At 35.9% G+C, this 15,251-nt stretch overlaps 2 protein-coding genes across 3 annotated transcripts in view; one reads left to right on the forward strand and one right to left on the reverse strand.

Moving 5' to 3' along the window:
- Positions 1 to 12,605, forward strand: part of CSNK1G3 (casein kinase 1 gamma 3) — a 578,377-nt gene extending 565,772 nt beyond the window's left edge. The window contains exon 22 of the mRNA XM_082380715.1: positions 12,060 to 12,605. The gene's annotated coding sequence lies outside the window, so the exon portion shown is untranslated. The remainder of the gene's footprint in view (positions 1 to 12,059) is intronic.
- LOC309623664 (uncharacterized protein) overlaps positions 1 to 15,251 on the reverse strand; it is a 769,197-nt gene that overhangs the window by 268,021 nt on the left and 485,925 nt on the right. The window lies entirely within an intron of this gene.

Here is a 15,251-nt window from a genome sequence, read left to right on the forward strand (position 1 = left end):
ACTGTATATATGTACCACATCTTCTTTATTCATTTGTCTGTCGATGGGCATTTAGGTTGCTTCCATGACCTGGCTATTGTAAATAGTGCTGCAATGAACGTTGGGGTGCATGTGTCTTGTTGAATTATGGTTTTCTCTGGGTATATGCCCAGTAGTGGGATTGCTGGATCATATGGTAATTCTATTTTTAGTTTTTTAAGGAACCTCAATACTGTTCTCCATAGTGGCTGTATCAACTTACATTCCCACCAACAGGGCAAGAGGGTTCCCTTTTCTCCATACCCTCTCCAGCGTTTGTTGTTTGTAGATTTTCTGATGATGCCCATTCTAACTGGTGTAAGGTGATACCTCATTGTAATTTTGATTTGCATTTCTCTAATAATTAGTGATGTTGAGCAGCTTTTCATGTGCTTCTTGGCCATCTGTATGTCTTCTTTGGAGAAATGCCTATTTAGGTCTTCTGCCCATTTTTGGATTGGGTTGTTTGTTTCTTTAATATTGAGCTGCATGATTTGTTTATATATTTTGGAGATTAATCCTTTGTCCATTGATTCATTTGCAAATATTTTCTCCCATTCTCAGGGTTGTCTTTCCATCTTGTTTATAGTTTCCTTTGCTGTGCAAAAGCTTTTACGTTTCATTAGGTCCCATTTGTTTATTTTTGTTTTTATTTCCATTACTCTAGGAGGTGGATCAAAAAAGATCTTGCTGGGATTTATGTCAAAGAGTGTTTTTCCTATGTTTTCCTCTAAGAGTTTTATACTGTCCGGTCTTACATTGAGGTCTCAAATCCATTTTGAGTTTATTTTTGTGTACGGTGTTAGCAAGTGTTCTAATTTCATTCCTTTACATGTAGCTGCCCAGTTTTCCCAGCACCACTTATTGAAGAGACTGTCTTTTCTCCATTGTATATCCTTGCCTCCTTTGTCATAGATTAGTTGACCATAGGTGCGTGGGTTTATCTCTGGGCTTTCTAATTTGTTCCATTGATCTATGTTTCTGTTTTTGTGCCAGTACCATATTGTCTTCATTACTGTAGCTTTCTCGTATAGTCTGAAGTCAGGGAGTCTGATTCCTCCAGCTCCGTTTTTTACCCTCAAGACTGCTTTGGCTATTTGGGGTCTTTTGTGTCTCCATACAAATTTTAAGATTTTTTGTTCTAGTTCCGTAAAAAATGCCATTGGTAATTTGATAGGGATTGCACTGAATCTGTAGATTGCTTTGGGTAGTAGAGTCATTTTCACAATATTGATTCTTCCAATCCAAGAACATGGTATATCTCTCCATCTGTTGGTATCATCTTTAATTTCTTTCATTAGTGTCTTATAGTTTTCTAAATACAGGTATTTTGTCTCCTTAGGTAGGTTTATTCCTAGGTATTTTATTCTTTTTGTTGCAGTGGTAAATGGGAGTGTTTCCTTAATTTCTCTTTCAGATTTTTCATCATTAGTGTATAGGAATGCAAGAGATTTCTGTGCATTAATTTTGTATCCTGCAACTTTACCAAATTCATTGATTAGCTCTAGCAGTTTTCTGGTGGCATCTTTAGAATTTTCTATGTATAGTATCATGTCATCTGCAAACAATGACAGTTTTACTTCCTCTTTTCCAATTTGTATTCCTTTTATTTCTTTTTCTTCTCTGATTGACGTGGCTAGGACTTCCAAAATTATGTTGAATAATAGTGGTGAGAGTGGACATCCTTGTCTTGCTCCTGATCTCAGAGGAAATGCTTTCAGTTTTTCACCATGGAGAATGATGTTTGCTGTGGGTTTGTCGTATATGGCCTTTATTATGTTGATGTAGGTTCCCTCTATGCCCACTTTCTGGAGAGTTTTTTATCATAAATTCATGTTGAATTTTGTCAAAAGCTTTTTCTGCATCTATTGAGATGACCACATGGTTTTTCTCCTTCAATTTGTTAATATAGTGTATCACATTGATTGATTTGCGTACATTGAAGAATCCTTGCATCCTTGGGATAAATCCCACTTAATCATGGTGCATGATCCTTTTAATGTGTTGTTGGATTCTGTTTCCTAGTGTTTTGTTGAGGATTTTTGCATCTATATTCATCAGTGATATTGGTCTGTTATTTTCTTTTTTTGTAGTATCTTTGTCTGGTTTTGGTATCAGGGTGATGGTGGCCTCATAGAATGAGTTTGGGAGTGTTCCTTCCTCTGCAATTTTTTGGAAGAGTTTGAGAAGGATGGGTGTTAGCTCTTCTCTAAATGTTTGGTAGAATTCACCTGTGAAGCCATCTGGTCCTGGACTTTTGTTTGTTGGAAGATTTTTAATCATAGTTTCAATTTCATTACTTGTGATTGGTCTGTTCATATTCTCTATTTCTTCCTGGTTCAGTCTTAGAAGGTTATACCTTTCTAAGAATTTGTCCATTTCTTCCAGGTTGTCCATTTTATTGGCACAGATTTGCTTGTAGTAGTCTCTTAGGATACTTTGTATTTCTGCGGTGTCTGTTGTAACTTCTCCTTTTTCATTTCTATTTTTATTGATTTGAGTCCTCTCTCTCTTTTTCTTGATGAGTCTGGCTAATGGTTCATCAATTTTGTTTATCTTCTCAAAGAACCAGCTTTTAGTTTTATTGATCTTTGCTATTGTTTTCTTTGTTTCTATTTCATTTATTTCTGCTCTGATCTTTATGATTTCTTTCCTTCAGCTAACTTTGGGTTTTGTTTGTTCTTTCTCTAGTTCCTTTAGGTGTAAGGTTAGATTTTTTATTTGAGATTTTTCTTGTTTCTTGAGGTAGGCTTATATAGCTATAAACTTCCCTCTTAGAACTGCTTTGGCTGCATACCATAGGTTTTGGATCGTCGTGTTTTCATTGTCATTTGTTTCTAGGTCTTCGTGGATGTTGTGCACAATTTGTACTATATCTTTTATTATCTTTTATCATACAGATCTTAAAGCCACTATCTGATGATTCAAACGTTTGGTTCATGTCTAGATCTACTTCTACTGGCTATTTCCTCTCTTGACCATGGATGACATTTTCTTGCCTTGCGTGTCTTGTAATCTTTAAGTATATGCCAGACATTCTATAAGAGAACAACAGAATCTAAAGCAAATAATGTTTACCTCCAGAAAGGTGCAGGTTCTTGTTTCTGTCAGTCTACTAGAGGTGAAATGAGTGGGTTAGGTGGGTCTGAACTTTGTTGCTGATTTAGTTTGACTCAGCTCACCACTGGCTTAAAATATGTTGAGGGTGGAATTACAACCTTCTTATCAGCAAGGACTGGACCTGAGCACTGACAATATTCCAGAGATATGTCTGTGCTTCACAGCCAAGCCACCAGCTTTCAGAATTGCTGGGTATCACTATATTTTACTGCCCAGTTACAAGATTTTGAGATTACTCTCTAGAGTCTCTTTGGTCTCCAGTCTTACCACCAACTGCTTTCCATACCTCAGGAGGTATTTTGCAACCTTCCCCCTTTCTCTCTATTCTTTAGAAAGCAGAGTGCCATATACTCAAGAAGGGCCTCAGTGCCTTAGAGTGGTTATCTTAGCTCTTTTATCCACTCTCATTCTTTGATAATTAAAGCCTGGAGTTCCTGGGCAGAGAGAATGTTCTTTGAGCTCTTCTGCCAGGCCCATAATCTTTTGTATGTAAAAGTCTAGATTGCCTCAAGCAGTTTATCTTAGCTATTTAACTAAATTTTATTCTAACAGGAGCATCTCAGAATCTTTATTACTTCAGAAGAAATCTGTTCTTTAAAATTATGCAATCCACACAAAGACAATTTGATAGTACATAGTCTAGTTGATACTAGTTTTATTAGGTGGAATATAATGTTAAGAGATTATTTTAAACACTCTAACTTTATTGCCTAGATATCTTCTTGGTCTAATGGAACTCTGTCACAAGGTGATTCCTGATTCTATTCTTTGCTTCTTCATTGCTTACTAATGAAGCTTGGGAGCATCATGTGACTTCATTGCTTCTATTCTCTCAGTCTGTTCATTATCCACTCCAGAGAGAAATGTGAATTAATAAGGTTCTAAACTAGTTTGAAAACTTTTAAACAGGTACTATGTAAATCTAAGCAGTCATTACCATAGACATTTTCTATTTTAAAAATTATTTTTATAATTAAAAAATAGTAGTATTTTCAATTGTATAGTATACATCATTTTATATATAGAGAGAGAGAGAGAAAGAGAAAGAGAGAGAGAGAAAGAGAGAGAGAGAGAGGGAGTAAAGTATTAGAACTCATACAACTCAACAGCAAAAAACAATCCAATTAAAAAATGGGCAAAAGATCTGAATAGACGCTTTTCCAAACAAGACCCACAGATGGTCAACAGGTACATGAAAAGATTCTCAACATCACTAACCATCAGGGAAATGCAAATGAAAACCACAGTGAGGTACCACTCATACCTGTTTGAATGGCTATTCAAAAAGACAAGTTATAACAAGTATTGGCAAAGATGTAAAGAAAACAGAACCCTTGTGCACTGTTGGTGGGAATGTAGACTGGTGCAGCCACTATGGAAAACAGTATGGAGGTTCCTCAAAAAATTAAAAATACAACTACCATATGATCCAGCAGTTCCACTTCAGAGTATTTACCCGAAGAAAACAAAAACACTAACTCAAAGAGATATATGCACCCCCATGTTCACTGCAGTATTATTTACAATAGCCAAGATATGGAAACACCCTAACTGTCCATTGATTGATTGATGAAAATGTGGTGTATATGTGTGTGTGCATGTGTATATCTATATCTATATAGAGGATGAAACCTTGCCATTTGTGCAACATGGATGGACCTCAAGGGCATTACACTAAGTGCAAGTAAGTCAGAGAAAGACAAATACCATATTATCTCACTTATATGTGGAATCTAAAAAAGAAAAATAGATAAAGAGAACAGACTGGTGGTTGCTAGAGGTGGGGGGGTGGGGAGTGGGCGAAATGAATGAAGGGGGTCAAAAGGTACAAACTTCCAGTTATAAAATAAATAAGTCATGGAGATGTAGTGTACAGCATGGTGACTATAGTTAATGATACTGTATCGCATATTTGAAAAATTGCTAAGAGAGTAGATCTGAAAAGTTCTCATCACAAGAAATTTTTCTTAGTATGTATGGTAATGGATGTTAACTAGGCTTACTATGGTAATCATTTCTCAATGTATATACAAACATTAAATCATTATGTTGTACACCTGAAATAATGTTATATGTTCATTATACCTCAATAAAAAAAGAAATAGAAAAAGAAGTATTCATCATCATGTAGATGAGGAATAGCTAGTGATTCATAGATCTAGATCTATGATATTTTCTGATCTAGCTCTAGATCATAGATCTTTTGAAAATCTTCTCAATTTTGAAAAAAAATTAATAAAATGAAAAACTGGCTCACTTTAATTTTAGAACGTAATGTTATCTACCCATGGGAGCCTGTATAAAGCTTTTAAAATCTTGGAAGGAAAATAGTTTATAGAATTCCTGGTGGATATAACAGTCCACTTGCATCAATGACAGTCCATGAGATTACATTTGCAATTGTGCCCCACACTAACTCATGGAAAAGAATAAATCTCCCACATCACCATGGAAAATGGAGTGTGGCTGGTGGTCACAATGCATGATAATTTTGAGGACAAAATTATTAGAGTATTTATCTCCCAGCACAGCAAGACCATTGAGAAGCCTCCTTTCCATAAGCCCTTGTGAGTGTTCCAAGGAGAAATTTTAAGCTGTAAATGGGCATGTCCAATATTGAAGCACCTAAAAAAGCAACTTTAGAATTAGAACGTTTAAGACTATGGTATAAGTTAAATTTCCAAAGAATATTCATTTTTCCTTCCATCAAGGTCCATAGTCTGCAATGTGAACTTGAACACACTATGATATGTAAATACAACAGTGACTCAATTAAAAAAATTAGTGCCTCTGTTATGTGGCAGTTCACCAGAGTGTCTGTCTTCACCCTTGGGGCATTTTACTAATTTTTGTCAATAAAGAGGCTTCTTTTGAATTCTGCTTATAGTGGCTTAAGAAGAAGTATATTTTTAAAAGCCATGCAATCTCAAAGCTACATTTTACAGTTATAGGGAGCTTAATGTTTTGTTATTTCACGAAAAAATTATTCATATTCTCCAGTAAAAAATTTACTAGATCGGAGGTCTCCAAACTATTATGGTACACTCCTATTAGTAAAATGATGTTGAGCAAAATCCTCCAATACATGCATATTTATTTATTTATAAATTATATGCATGTACTATCATTATAAACTAGTATCTAAAGGCAGAATATACGCTTCGATTGTAGCCATCTCAACTAATGATATGTATAAACCTATATTTGAAACAGTCTTCTTAATAATTTCACTTTTGCTGGCTAACTACTTGTTTACATTTTGTTTGCTCGTTTTTTGTGTGTGAATATTGGCTGATGTTGCACTTAATTGAGAAGTGATAGTGACAGCTCTGCCAATGTTAAGTTGTTTGTTTGTGCTTGCATTATGAGTATAAACTTTAACCTGTGGTTTTTCTGCCAGAATCCTTTAAAGTCATTTGTACTTTTTAATTAAGAATTGTCTTTCATTAAAGTGGGTAATATAATGCACAGATTTCCTAAACCAGGCACACATAAATTGCAATATGCCAAAATAGACTGGATATTTATTTGTATAGCATATATGACATATGACACTGTGACATATGAACCGGGTAAGAGGGCCTTGTTCATTTTACATGCTAAATACTAGAAAAAATTAGTTTATTTCATATTTTTAGATTAAAAAAGAGGTAAATTCTAATTTTTTTTCCTGTATTCCATCTTGCTCATCCACTGTTGTTGTCTGCCTCCCCCTTTGAAACCCACTGGCTTAAATGGCTCACATTTGAAAATGGAAAAACAGAACATGATTAAAGGAAAGGAAAGTGCTATTATTGATCTTCAAATACATCATGCTTCAAGTAAAAATCAAATTGCAAATCAAGAAAGGATGACAACACAGGCAAGGATCAAATTACATTAATTTCTGATGATCTTTATTTAAAGAGAGAAAACAATTTCTTTCCTAGAAGAGAAGGAACCAGAGTAACATATGATAGGGAGAGGTGATTCTAGGGGTACAGAGCAGCATGCAGGAGACTGATGTGGCTGGCAGAGCGAGTACATAAAAATGAAAGAATAAGAGTGCTTAAGAGAAGAAATTTTGGTTAAAATCACAGTTAATATTCAATGGAAATCAAACCGGGAAAGGAGAGAGATGTTTTCATTATAAGTGGGCCTAAGAACATGCTTTTGTTGTCATGATAAGGTAAAAGGGAAGGAAGTCATTATCCTTCTCAGATACTGCCTTTAGCATTTACATCACTGGTAAAACCAAGTCATCATCTGTAAGTACATTTAGCTACAACGACTCAGTGACACCACTTTCTTACTTCTTACCCTCGTCTCTGTCTCAAGAAACAAGTCCCTTTCCTCCTGTAAAGCTCAGGGCTCCTTTTGTGCCACCCAGCTCCTCTCTTCCCAGTACCATCAAGACTTTAATTCTCAATTGATTCCCGCCCTCTCAGGCATCTTCAAATCCTCCTTACAGCTTTCACCTTATGCCTTCAAACATGTATAGTTCTCTGCTCTCCTAGAAAATGTTCTCTTGACCCAGCTGCCCTCTCTAGCTACTGCTATAATTTTTTTTCCCTTTTACTGTCAAACTTTTCAAATAAGCAGCCTATATCTGCTGCCTCCATTTTTTTCCTGACATATCCTAGAATCAGGCTTCTGTTCTCATTACTTTGCAAAAAAGAACTTCCCATCGTTCTCATCCAATCATTATTATGGTCTATTTATGTTAGATAGTTGTCTCATCTCATCTCTGTCTCCTACTCCTTCCCTGCTATATCCCTAGCCTGGCCTTTTCTACTTCCTGCCCCTAATCCAGAGTCCTTCCTTCCTGTCTAGAATCTTCACTGCACCATGATGACACCTCTCTGTTCATAGTATTAATGTTTCCTCCTTTAAGACACAGAACGTTTAATTCCTCATCCTTACTTTGGACTTTCTCAGGTTTTTCCCATCTGTACTTATTAAATCATTTTTTGTTGCAGCAGAAGGGACTGAATAAATGTTTGTTGAGTGAATGAATAAATGAATGGACACATATTCTATGTCCTGGTCAAGAAGTGACCTCATTGTTCTATCATACCCACAGTTACCTTCTATCTTTATTATGTTGATAAACTATAACCATATGGCTTTGGTATGTCCCTGAGTCACTGTATATAACTAAATGTGCCAAGCTACTTAAATGCATGTTAAGTAGCCAGGAAACCTTAAACTGCAGTATGTGACTGCCAGCAATACTCAGTAGGGTTGAGTCACACAGCTTTTCATGGTAGCCTTCTCATGAAGACTACATAGACAACTACTCTTTAGGCATGTTTTCCTTCTCTAAATTATTCTATTTTTAAAGCACAGTAAGAGAAATGTTAATAAATATATACACTAGATGAGAGCTACAAGAAATAGGATGTAATACTTAAAAGAGAACTTAAAAATTATGAAACACAGGCATTTAGGGATGATCTGACTCTGTTCTATTTCCACTTACCATAAATTTCAACTTGATTTATTCTTGGGTTGCCTGAAGCCTGGTATGTGTCGAAGCCTTTCAATTAACTAGCTAATATATTTAAGCTCTTCTCTAAGAGTGACATTCACTACTTTCTCTTTGCAAGTGCTTGCCAATCGATACCAGCGGAGATGAACTCAAAGTCATGAATAAGGTGATTATGTGGCTTTTGTGCTTGCCTGACTATGCTGCTTCCCTCCAGGGAAAACTTGACATGCCTGAGGTTCCTACTTGCCTTTCCACATCATATCCCTGAGTTTTGATTTGGCTGATTTACTACAGAATGAAAATCATATAGACCCCTCTACTTCCTCCCAATACCTTGTTCTTGAAGTAAATTCAGCAGAATGTGAAATCTGTTGACAAGCCTTCCTTTCTGTTTAGAGGCCCTCATCAGCAGTTTGTGAGCTAGTATCAGTAACTCCTACTATGGAAAACCAAAACTCCACATAACAACAATGTAAGTGGATATAAACACGACATGACCTTATAAAAACAATGATATAATACACTATATTATATATTCTTCAATTTTAAGATCTTCTTCTGTTCCAGGAAGCCTTCTATAATTATTCTAACCTTTACTGATGGCTCTGGCCTCTGAACCCTCACGGAAATGAAAATTTTGCACTGAATTACACAGTGCATATGCATACACTATCATTTTATGTTTGTTGTCAACCACTTGTTCCTCTGAGGGTGGGGACCATATCTTTTAGTTTAGATCTGTACCATATTACATATTGTAAAATGCAATGTAGTAGTGAATACGCATTCATGTGTCTATGAACAATTAATGTTGGCCAGGGGATGGGGAGGAATGTGGAAGGTAGTGACCAAAATAGTATCAGAATATATGTCAGGAATTTCCAAATTTCAAGTAACACAGATGCAACCCAAACCTGTTTTATTCCTTCTTTCATTCAACAAATATTTATTGAGCACCTATGATGTCCAGACACTGCCCTAGACCCTTGGAATATATCAGTGCATAAAATAGAGCAAGATTCTTCCTCCCGGGGAGCTTCCACTGAAGTAGACTGAGATAGATATTACACAGTAAACATAATAAGTAATTAGAAAATAAAATGGAAGATTATGCGGCAGAAAAGAAAAAAAGAACAGTGTAAGTGGTACTGGAGAGCTGGTGGGAAGAGACTTCAGGTCAGGGGAGGCCTCGTTGTGAAGCTGATAGTTTGGTAAAGACCTGAAATAGATGAGAGAGAGCCATGCTGATATGGGTGTGTTGCAGGCAGACATGGCAGTCAATGCAAAGGCCCTGGAGTGTAATCATGCTTAATATCAAAGCAGGAAGATCAATTAAGAGGATATTGTAATAATCTAGGTGAGAAAAACTATAAGACACTGATGAAAGAAATTAAAGATGATACCAACAGATGGAGAGATATACCATGTTCTTGGATTGGAAGAATCAACATTGTGAAAATGAGTATACTACCCAAAGCAATCTACAGATTCAATGCAATCCCTATCAAATTACCAATGGCATTTTTTACGGAGCTAGAACAAATCATCTTAAAATTTGTATGGAGACACAAAAGACCCCGAATAGCCAAAGCAGTCTTGAGGCAAAAAAATGGAGCTGGAGGAATCAGACTCCCTGACTTCAGACTATACTACAAAGCTACAGTAATGAAGACAATATGGTACTGGCACAAAAACAGAAACATAGATCAATGGAACAAGATAGAAAGCCCAGAGATTAACCCACGCACCTATGGTCAACTCATCTATGACAAAGGAGGCAAAGATATACAATGGACAAAAGACAGTCTCTTCAATAAGTGGTGCTGGGAAAACTGGACAGCTACATATAAAAGAATGAAATTAGAATACTCCCTAACACCATACACAAAAATAAACTCAAAATGGATTAGGGACCTAAATATAAGACTGACACTATAAAACTCTTACAGGAAAACATAGGAAGAACACTCTTTGACATAAATCACAGCAAGATCTTTTTTGATCCACCTCCTAGAGTAATGGAAATAAAAACAAAAATAAACAAATGGGACCTAATGAAACTTCAAAGCTTTTGCACAGCAAAGGAAACCATAAACAAGACGAAAAGACAACCCTCAGAATGGGAGAAAATATTTGCAAACGAATCAACGGACAAAGGATTAATCTCCAAAATATATAAACAGCTCATTCAGCTCAATATTAAAGAAACAAACACCCCAATCCAAAAATGGGCAGAAGACCTAAATAGACATTTCTCCAAAGAAGACATACAGACCGGCCACGAAGCACATGAAAAGATGCTCAACATCACTAATTATTAGAGAAATGCAAATCAAAACTACAATGAGGTATCACCTCACTCCTGTTAGAATGGGCATCATCAGAAAATCTACAAACAACAAATGCTGGAGAGGGTGTGGAGAAAAGGGAACCCTCTTGCACTGTTGGTGGGAATGTAAATTGATACAGCCACTATGGAGAACAATATGGAGGTTCCTTAAAAAACTAAAAATACAATTACCATATGACCCAGCAATCCCACTACTGGGCATATACCCAGAGCAAACCGTAATTCAAAAAGACACATGCACCCGAATGTTCATTGCAGCACTATTTACAATAGCCAGGTCATGGAAGCAACCTAAATGCCCATCGACAGACGAATGGATAAAGAAGATGTGGTACATATATACAATGGAATATTACTCAGCCATAAAAAGGAACGAAATTGAGTCATTTGTTGAGAAGTGGATGGATCTAGAGACTGTCATACAGAGTGAAGTAAGTCAGAAAGAGAAAAACAAATATCGTATATTAATGCATGTATGTGGAACCTAGAAAAATGGTACAGATGAGCCGGTTTGCAGGGCAGAAGTTGAGACACAGATGTAGAGAATGGCCATATGGACGCCAAGGGGGGAAAACTGCGGTGGGGTGGGGATGGTGGTGTGCTGAATTCGGCGATTGGGATTGACATGTATACACTGATGTGTATAAAATTGATGCCTAATAAGAACCTGCAGTATAAACAAACAAACAAACAAAACAACTAATACTAAACTTTCATTGGGTTATTTGTATGGAAATATGTTAATATAAATGTTTCAGACATTACATGAAATTTCTAAAAATCTTATATTTGTATTTGTATGGAAATATGTATGGAAATATGTTAATATAAATGTTTCAGACATTATATGAAATTTCTAAAAATCTTATATTTGTATTTGTATGGAAATATGTATGGAAATATGTTAATATAAATGTTTCAGACATTACATGAAATTTCTAAAAATCTTATATGTTCTGGTATAATGTTATAAGTAATAATCCTAGTTATTACTTTAAAATGTATATCTCAGAAATAACTAATGTTCTTGTCAACTGCATTATTATGAACTTTCATCAAATCTTTAACAGTGGTCATTTTTAAGTCTTTTGTCATTTACAGACAGTTCTGGGTGTACTCTGATGCTTTTGCAAATATGTTCCTATAAAAGGCTCTCATCTTCAAGAAATTCATGGAAAAGACTCTGACAAGTACAGGTTTCTGGTAACTGACTGTACTGCTGAACTGAATGAATAAGCATTTTCAGAACTCTAATGAAAAACTGATGAACTCATAAAAGTGCTAACAAAAGATCAAGATGAAAAGAAAAAATTAATTACATGGGACTGAGTGAACTGATGAGCATGAGTATAATTTTTGTGACTTTCTGTCTGAATTAAAAAAAAAAAAAAATCCCACAAGGACTCAGAGGCAAAGAATATACAAATCAATTTTCACTGCAAAGTAAAGGAGCTGTTACAGTGGAGGATTACTGGACTGAATGTCAATATTATGACATAGTATGAGTGTGTTTCATGTTTGGTAATTGCAATCATTGTTGCTTTTGTTGTGGTCATCCATGTACAATGCTTGGTGTCAGTCTATTTATCTCTTGTAAAAATAAAAAAAATTAAAAAAAAAGATTAAATGGATAGGGTCTAAAAGAAATCAACTTCGGGGGTGGGGGAAAACCTTAATAAACTTTGGTTCACTTTCTTGTAAAAAAAAAAAAAAAAAATCTAGGTGAGAGATGGGAGTGGCTTGAAGCATGGTAGCAACAGTGGAATGCTATTTATAGTCTAGATATGTAATTTACATTCTAGTTAGATTTGGAAATTAGAATCAAGAAAATTTTCTGATAGATTCAACTTGAGTGAGGGGAGAAAAGGGAGAAGACAAGGATAATTGAAAAGGTTTTGGCTTGAGCAACTAGAAGGCTACAGTTGCCATTTGACTAAGTCGGGGGGGGGAAGACCATAAGTAGAACAAATATTGGGGGAAAGATCAGTTTGGGGCATGTTACATTGGAAATTTCTATTAGACACCTAAAGAGATATTAAGCAAACAATTGGTTAAACAGGTGTGAAATTTAGATGTGAGATCTGAGCTGGAGCATAATTATGGCTTTAAATCATAGTGGTCAAGAGTAACCCACTCTCCAACCGCAAAGTGGTTAAGTGGTATTACGTCTGCACTAATTGTGTAAAATCATCAAGGTTGTGATGATAAGGGAAGAAAACTTATGGAACTGCTTTCATCACTTTCTACTTATATTCTGACTATCTATTAAATAGAAAAATCTACTTCTTACACGGACCCCCATCCCCCAATTTGGGTTTTTCTCCAAAGCAATGAGCATCAAAATTTAAAGGTGATAGAAAGAAACTTCCCTGAAAATAAAAGTGCTAGGTACTATGACACTAATTTGGATGAAAATCAGCCATCTATCTCCCCTTTACAGGTGTGTCTGAGCAATGGTCAGAAGTTTGCTTTCATAATGGTGTACCAGTATCTTACATCTACAGATAACTGATTTTCCTGTAAGCCTGTGTATATAATTATATAACTACATCTCTCTCTCTCCCTCTCCCTCTCTCTCTCTCTATATGTGTGTGTCTGTGTGTGTGAGTGTATATACACACACACACACATACACAGACACACACATATATATGTGTACATACACAGCATATGTATGTTCTTCGAGGCAATGCCTTAGATGTTAGTTTATTACAATTGAATCAGATTGACAAAAGTAAAACACTGCTGTCATTCACAGCCATGGGAATAAAAGTTAGGGTGCCTTTTTCCAACAGTGATTTTCTAAAATGTACAGCTCAAAGATCTCAAAGATGGTACTAGCATTAAATTTAAGCCAATGTACAGTTGTGCTAATTTTGAAGTACCTTTAGTCTCACAGAGATGCACAAACCACCAGACACCAGTATAAAGTTCTCATTGCCAAAAATTTTGATTCTACTGCTACAGCACAGGAAATTTAGAATCAAATGGGTTTTTAAATAATTAGGAGATGTAGAAAATAGTCCTAAATAACACACAACAGAGCAACAAATCTTGACCTTGACTGGATGGCAAAATACAAAACAAGAAACTCCAGTTGCTTATTCATAACATTAACACCAGGAATCAAATGCTGGATTTGGTGACAGGCAAAGGTTGTTTGCCCTGAAACCAACCTAATATTTTAAGAGGAGCACCATGATAATCTCATATGCATGCTCAGTCTAAGAGTTATGAAATTTCTCTGCATTTTAGTTCCCACTCTGGGAAATAAGAATAATAATATTTTCCCTGAAAGGTGGTGCTGAACACAGATATGATGCTAAAGAGCCTTGTGAAAAGTATTTACCCAAAATGCCATGCAATTCCAAGGTCAGAGTTATTTTATTAATTATAATAAAAATCTTATTTCCAAATGTTAATGCTAATATGCAACAGAAGTAATGTTCGATTGGATTCCTATATCAGGAAATCCTGATCAATGCCCCATCAATAATTCTATTATATGTATATAACCCTCAGCTCTGCAAAACTTGATACACAGGTACACATTTAAGTCATTCTTTCCAACAATATAAAAGCTGCAGTATGACCAACTCCTTGGCCTTCAACCACTTGATTTTGCAGAGCATATATTTTAAGAGGACTAGGTGCAAGAAGTTCAAAATATCTAAGTTTGCTGAGCTAACTTGGGTGTTGAGAGGAAAATCCTAGACTATAATTATTCTAACAATAGAATCAGGTTACAAACTCCCTCATCACGTGGGGTCGAAAGCATCCTCTGGAAAGGCAAAGATGTCTCAGCGAACACTAGGCAATACGGATCATAAAAAATTCATTACACTGCCCTTCTCTTCCTGTGGTAAGACAGATGTAAAATCAGGAATTTTCCCAGTAGATCCTTCTCATAGCATTTAGAAAATGAGGTTGGAAACACACACACACACACACACACACACACACACATATATATGCTAACGGAGTGTACTGAGCTTGACAAGAGAGTCACAAGTAAAGCATGTCACACACCTCAAATCAAAGGTGTCACACATTCAACAGCAGCCTCTTTTAATGCAAAAGACCACCGCATGCATGCGCTGCCACTGCTGACAGAATTATGGGAGATGCGGGTGGAATGTCGAACATGTATAGAATAGGCCTGTAATTATTCACAAAACTTCAGGAAATAAACATTCACTTTCAAAAAATTGTTTTCAGCTGCTCTAAAGCCAAGTGACAGCTAAATTACAGTTCAGGGAAGGAAAAGTTTCCATTTTCTAATTTGATGCATTC

The sequence above is a fragment of the Balaenoptera borealis genome (assembly GCF_965194805.1).
Source record: "Balaenoptera borealis genome assembly, chromosome: 2".
Classification (NCBI taxonomy): Eukaryota; Metazoa; Chordata; class Mammalia; order Artiodactyla; family Balaenopteridae; genus Balaenoptera; species Balaenoptera borealis.